We start from the raw sequence: 7723 nt of genomic DNA, 5'->3' as shown, positions 1-7723 counted from the left end.
TTTCACTACACAATTTTATTTTATCAGTCCAATGGCATTTGTTGTTCTCCGTATCAAATAACGTATCCAGTCTTATTTTCTAAAGGTGACAAATATTCTGCATTTGTTTTATTGTGAAGGTAAAATAGTTAAACTTCCGATCGTGCGCGAGCTATCTCCGCCGGCCAACTTGACGCATCTAGCGAGGCGGTCTTCTGTGTGTGTGTGTGTGTGCGTGCGTGTGTGTGTGTGTGTGTGTGTGTGTGTGTGTGTGTGTGTGTGTGTGTGTGTGTGTGTGTGTGTGTGCGTGTGCGTGTGCGTGTGCGTGCGTGTGCGTGTGTGTGTGTGCGTGTGTGTGTGTGTGTGTGTGTGTGTGTGCGTGCGTGCGTGTGTGCGTGTGCGTGCGTGCGTGCGTGTGTCTGTTTATGAAAAGTAGGTCAAGCAAACTGCTACTTTCAAGTACTCTGGAAACAATATCAGAATCAATGTTTATCTCAAGCCACATGGACGACTCAACAAAGTGCCAAATAAATAGGCTACAATTGATCTGATTTTCTCTGATGGTTCATGAAGTTCCCAAACCATACAGTGCTCACCCACTAAAAAAAAAGAAAAAAAGTTTGATTTATGTTATTTCACTCACCAGAAGTCTGCACGATGGAAAAATTGATTATCTTTCAATTGACAGTTGATGTTTAAGAAAGGGAGAAGTGTCGAGCAGCAAGTTATACTCCTGTAATTTGTAATACGCCAATTTCTGCATAGCCTACTTACACATTGTCCGAAGACACAGCTGCTGTAAATACAACACAATCTTAAAAAAATTGGGGGGAAAATGATTTTACGAGCAGCATTTGAAGGCAGCAGCTGGTCGTTTGTAAAAGGAGGGAAACTGCATAGACAGGAGAGAGAAGGCTCCACACAGCGCCACCGGCGGTGGCTTGGGTGAACTGCAGCAGGGGGGGAAAGTAGATCCATCGCTCTTTTGGCTGTTTAACCCATTACTCTGTTGACTTTATTGAAGCGTTTGAAATCAATTTCAGAATATTTTCACATCGAGTCCCCATTGAGAATCAAAATCAGAATCACTTTTATTGCCACAATATGCAAGATACAAGGTGAAATCGATCAATCAATCAATCTATCTATCTATCTATCTATCTATCTATCTATCTCTCTATCCGTCTATATATCTAGCCTATCTATCTGCATGTCTGTCTGTCTGTCTGTCTGTCTGTCTGTCAACACAGAGTGGAGCCGTCTTGTACTGTGTCATAGTGTTAATTCTTTATTCTCATTACATTGTAGGTCATCTTCACGACAAGCAGTTATACATACAGTGGTCTTAGATTACAGTATATCATCGTCCAATAAACGAGGAGAGCAACAGTTAGTTAGAATCACAGATAGGTTTTCCATTAAAACCACAAATAATCCCTCAGTCCCCCCAATATATAATCTATGTTCACCTCCATAAACCTCCCTCACCCCCCTACCCCAAACCATCATCACCACACATCAATGTGCTGACAGCCGTTGAATAGGTACACAGGTGCCGAACAGATAAACAGGACATGGGGATAGATAGATAAATAAATAAATAAATAATAAATAAATAAATAAATAAATAAATAAATAAATAAATAAATAAATAAATAAATAAATAAATAAATAAATAAGGAGAGGTATGTGTGTGTGTCTATATATGCAAGCTACTTATAGACACACACCACATAGCTCGCCATGAGACACCTGGTTCCATAGTCTAGGTCAGGGGTGGCCAAACTTTTTTGGTTGTGGGCTGCATACAGAAAAATATAAGGAGTCGCGGGCCAAACAATATTAAGCGCGGCAGTTTTTGCGGCAAAAAAAAATTGGACCAGAAAACCCTTGTGCCATCAAAAATTTAATTTCTACCTAAATAAATATATGACACATAGTTTATGTTTAAAAATAAATAGACCAGGTCAAGGTACTCGAGTAGGCTATAACCCATTTTCAATGGTTTTAAATTGAAAAAACGAAATGGGGGAATCCGTTTTTTTGTTTTTTCCCTTTTTTTCTTAAAAACGGGCAGCGGGCCGCAGTTGGCCCGCGGGCCGGAGTTTGGCCACCCCTGGTCTAGGTATAGGGCTATTTTATATAGGCAACAGCCGCAAGGCAAATTATGTTATGTTATCAGCACGCTGATAAAAAACACCCCGGAATCCTCTCAGATGTCACAACACACGGTTTGTTTTGGTGCAGATTGGAGTTTTGGCGCTACAGACGCTACGGTTTCTCGGAGGCAGAAATAATCTCATTGGTTGAGTTAAACCTCATTGGGCGGAGCCAAATAACGACCTTTTCAAAGTTAAAGGGACAGTTCAGTTCACCCCAGGTCGAGATCGTTTTGGTGTGAGTTGCTGAGTTTTTGGAGATATCAGCCGTAAAGATGTCTGCCAATTCTCTCCAGTACAAGTGGATGACACTCGGCTTGTGGTGCTCAAAGTGCCAAAAGTACCTGCTTTTGAAAAACTGAACAGCAATGTGTATTTTCAGAAATCATAAGCCGATAGGCTACTCACGTTAAGACCTTGTTGTGAGCAGTTTCATGTATGAATGAATGCCTAATTAGACCCGCTAGTTCGGTAGCTGGATAAATAGCACAAAATGCAAATAACTTAACATTGATAAGAACCAAAGCTTAAGAGGTTGTTGCATTGCAACTATTGCACATTAAATCCGCCTAAGAGGAAGTGTAGTTTTGATTTTCGGGTGAGCTGTCCCTGGCAAACTTGGAAAGCAAAGAAAAAATTGGTCCAAATTGAAATAAAAAATATATATAAATCATTCCTTCATGTTGTTGAAGCTAGTTATAGGCTAGTATGGCTAGTTAGAACTTAGCATGGTCAGGTCGAATTTCTCAAGTTAGCAGCAGCGCGCTAGGCTTCATAACATTAACTTCCTCCTCTCTTACATTTTGCATTTTTGACTGAGCTTCAGTCTAATGTTACTTAGCCGGAAAAAATGTGGTTCTTTCGCTCCGCCCACTGAGGTTTAATTCAACCAATGACATTTCTGCCTCCAGCGCAGCTGCGCCTCCAATGCATTTGGTAGAACCAAAACGGCAATCTGCTGCTTTGGTCTGTCGGGAATTCCAGAGCGCTCAGTTGAGCCCACAGCAGCGTTGAAATGGATTTCAGCTGGTTTTTAATGTGGCCGATGTCAGATTCTGATCAAAGGGACGAGGAAAAATGGAGGGTAACACTGTACAAGTGCCTCATTGAGGTTAGAATACACGTCGCCATAGAGGGCAAAACAGCAGAAAAGAAAGAAAGAAAGAATGAGAGAAATGAAAGAAAGAAAGTCTAAGAAAAAAACCTCAATTTCTGAAAAATTGAAAAACAAAATCACAAAAGTGTTCAATGACACTAAAACATGTTTTAAAGCACTTTGTCGTTTCAAGAAAAGTGCTGTGACGAAAAAATCAACAAACCAGCAAAAACAGGAATAGGCTATAAAGGAAGCATATTAAAGCTAAGCTAACATAAGCTAGCTGAAGCTAGAGAGAAAGAGGACAAACAGGACAAATCATCTTAAAGTCCTTCTCAAGCAGCCACGAGGATGTTCCACAGGCCGACTTGGAAAACCAATTTTCACACAGACAAAAAGAAGGAAAAATAAAACATTGACTCTTAAACCACAGTTGCACTCCAATCTCTTTAAAAAAAGACAAACATGTAACACGGATTAAGCCAGAGAGAGAAAGAGAGGGAGAGAGAGAGAGAGAGAGAGAGAAAGAGAGAGAGAGAGAGAGGGAGAGAGAGAGAGAGAGAGAGAGAGAGGGAGAGGGAGAGGGAGAGTTCCTTAGTTTTATTTTGTGTTGTATTATTTGTGTGGTTATTGGTATTGTTGCTGTTGTTACTTCACGTGTAGTCTCTCCCCAGACTCAAATGTTACGTTGAATCGTTGCGCTCCGCATACTACATAAGTGAGTCTGTGCCACTTCACAGCCACTGCTGGGGTTTGAGGGCGCGTCTAGGGGGTGAAATTGAATGAGTGACAGGTCGTAGCACCAATGAGAGAGCGGTTCGCAAAATGGGCTGCGCCTCCCATGCCGTCACTGATCCCAAAGTCGTCACTGATTGGTGAAGACTGAATCCACCACCCAGAGAGAGATCTGCACTTAGCATGCAGTATCAGCGTAAGAACTCTCATGGGTCTGGCATTGAGACTCATGTGTGCTTTGGCAATGGAAGGACAGATCAGATAGATAGATAGAGATAGATAGATAGATAGATAGATAGATAGATAGATAGATAGATAGATAGATAGATAGATAGATAGATAGATAGATAGATAGATAGATAGATAGATAGATAGAGATCATTCCTTAGTTGTATTTTGTGTTGTATTATTTGTAGTTATCAGTAGCCTATTGTTGCTATTGTCGTACAAACATCTACAGCTCTCAGATCCATCTCCTGTTATTGAAACATTAGAATATTGTTACATTATCACTTATTGCCTTGGTATTGAAGGATTATTGATTATGATTGACTATTGATTGTTGAAAGATTATTGAGAATATTGAATCTCTGTGACCTGAAAATAGTGATTTGTTTTTATTACTGTTCAACCCTTATAGCTTTCAAGAGGGATTCTTAAAATATCTCTTGTTGGCTGGAAACCTGCTAAATACTTATTACTCTTGTGAAGGGACCCGACAACAGTTAAGAAACACTGATTCAAACAACAGGCCTTCGATGCATGCTTCACTTGGAGTGCAGACTCTGCTGAACAAAATGGCATAGTAGCTTCCTAGCGCTTACTGATGATGTCACCACCACAACGACTGCAGCACACGTATGACATCATCAAAGCACAAGTACAGGATTCGATGGTCGATGCAGGGGTGGAAACAGACAACGTAACACGGAGCCGAAGAGGAAGCATAGGCCGAAGCCTTCCTGTGGTTGACTAGCGGCTAATTGGCTATCATAATTTCCCATTAACTGCGAACTATAGGCCTAGCCTATACGTCTTCCAGAAAACACTTTGTACCAATGGAGAACTACAATGTACAATGAAGCAACTCACAGCATCCTCCTGAGTAAGCAGCGGACTCTCTCTCATGGCATGTTTTCACCTGTTGAGATACAGTTAGCAACTTTGCTAAAGTCTGAATTCAGGCTCATGACAAGAACTGAAGACATTTTTTCAGCTAGCTAGAAGCTAACGTAGCGTGTTCCCATCGCAGGAGATGGAACATCAGTCGAAATGAGCTTACAGCACATTCAAGACCTAATATGCCTGATCTTTGATATTTGGTTTTTATATGTACAATGGATTCTACATAAGCCCAGAGGTGCACTGCAATGCAAAGTCCTGGAATCCTAACTGGAAATAGGCTACCAAGTCCTTGAATCTCAAAATAATTTAACTGATCTCTAAACACGGCAAGAGTATTTCACTTGTTTTCACCTTGATTACAATGTGACCTAACCACGCTCCAAGCTATTGGTTTAATTCTGACCCAGCAGTGTGCCGGACCAATCAGTGTCCAGAGGCGGAGCGGGCGGGATTTAGGTGATGACAGCGAGAAGTGAACCCATGATAGACAGGTGGTTCATCCAATCACCTGCCAGGTACTTTTTTCTTTAAATGTGCCTGCTCTTTTCCAAAGCATTTCCAAAGACGACGTCCCAGATGGCTGTGTAACAAACCACCTGGCATTAAATCACGTTAAGTTGGACTTCTTATTTTTTTTGCACTGTAAACAGATAACCAGCAGCCATATAAATACACAATGAATCTGCGTCCATCCAGCCTGTGTCTTGGTTAATGTGAGATAGAAAAATCACTGACGTATAATTGATGTTCAACAGTGTTCTAAATAGAGTGTCAGACACATTCAGAACAGCATATTAATAAATTCAGCATATACTGCCGCTATAAAAGGCAAAACCCCATAACTCTGGTTTTACTGATTCAATGTTTTTACTTGAATTAAAGGGTTCCACAGTCCTTTATGGGTAGTGATTAAGTTTGATCACCCTAGGACCGATGAAATCCACGAAAAACCCAGAGTAACACTTAAGAAAATGCATGGTAGTCAATCTGAAAGAACAGGTTTTCTTGACTTGTGAAAAGTCTTTTTCTTAAGGTTTACAAAGATTACATCTGACACTAGTGATATCAATTGTTCAGCAGTGAGAGCCTCTAACAATAAATGACACCAGCCTTTATAATCAAGGTATCTGTCAGAGGAGGCTCTTGTACAGAATACTGTGGATACAAATATACACACACATACTGATACATAGCACTTTGGTGGAGCAACAGGTGCAGCCGTTGTAGAAGTCCCACTATTGACCCCATAACACTAACCACTTACTAAGACCAACGGTTTGTAAGATTGAAATGTGATTCTCCAAGGATATCCCTGAATGTTCCGTTCATTCTGGAATGCTGTGAGGGTTCAAGGACGTTATGTGCATTCTGGAATGTTGAGAAGATTGTGGGGGTGGTTCAGAAGGTCCGGGAGAAAGTTCAGAGGGTCCTAGGATGTTGCCAAGATCCTAGAATGTTCTGAACGTCCTAAAATGTTCTGAGCATTCTGTAATGTTGAGAAGATTCTAGAATGTTCAGAGATTTCAGAAACATTCCAAGGGTTCCAGAATTTTCACTGGTTTTGAGAGCGCTCTGAGTATTCTAAAACATTCAGAAAACTGTACAGTGTACCGAATGTTCTGAAATGTTCTGAACATTCTGGAATGTTGAGAAGATTCTAGAATGTTCAGAGGGCTCAAAAACATTCTGAGGTTTCCAGAATGTTGTCAAGTCTCTAGAATGTTCCAAAGCTTCCGAGGGTTCCAGAATGTTCAGTGGGTTCAAGAGTGTTCAGAACATTCTCTAAAATATTCAGAGATCTGTAGGGTGTTCCGAAGGTTCTAAAATATTCTGAAAATTCTGGAATATTGAGAGGATTCTAGAGGGATGTCCAGAAAGCTCATGAGGGCTATAGATTGAGATTCTAGAATTTTATGAGCGCAACTGGGGGATAGATTAAAGATAGAGGTTGGAGATCATCCTGCAACGGACAGTCATGTCCACCAATAACTGTGTCCTATGATATCGGTGTCCTTTAGCAAGGTACTGAACCCTGACCTACTCTCCCATTGAAAGAAACTCTGATTCAGAGCATCAGCTAAAATCCTCAAATGTAAATATAAATAAGGGTAAATAACAGGGGACTTTTATAATGGCTACCACTGTACACGGCCCTGCATGCAAAAGCAACAGATGAGACAAATCGACAAGCATCTATCCCACACAGTACATACAAAACACTGTGAACGGGTATCTTAGAATAGTACACATAGTAAACAACACACCGTAATTATCATAGGCTTAGCAGTTCACCAACCTGGTGAAAAATTCTTATGCCCGATTTTTTTTTATCACTTTAACTCAAAGTCAACGTGTTTCTTTATATGTTGAATGAGTTTCACGACCCTTGGACCCTTGAAACCTGCTAAAATCCCCATTGTATGAATTCATAGACGCATTGAATCAATTCATAGACACATTGTATCAATTCATAGACACATGGGGCGTCAGAATGAGTAAATAAGCATTCTTCTCTCGTTTCCTGAAGAAAATCTGCTTATTGCAGATATATGGCTTCCTTTTGACGACGACGAAACTTCAATTTCACTTGTTGTACCCCACCGAACGGGGGACTATGGATCGGTCTCTG

This window comes from Poromitra crassiceps (assembly GCF_964638095.1).
Source record: "Poromitra crassiceps genome assembly, chromosome: 7".
NCBI lineage: Eukaryota > Metazoa > Chordata > Actinopteri > Beryciformes > Melamphaidae > Poromitra > Poromitra crassiceps.
This window is presented reverse-complemented; position numbering follows the sequence as displayed.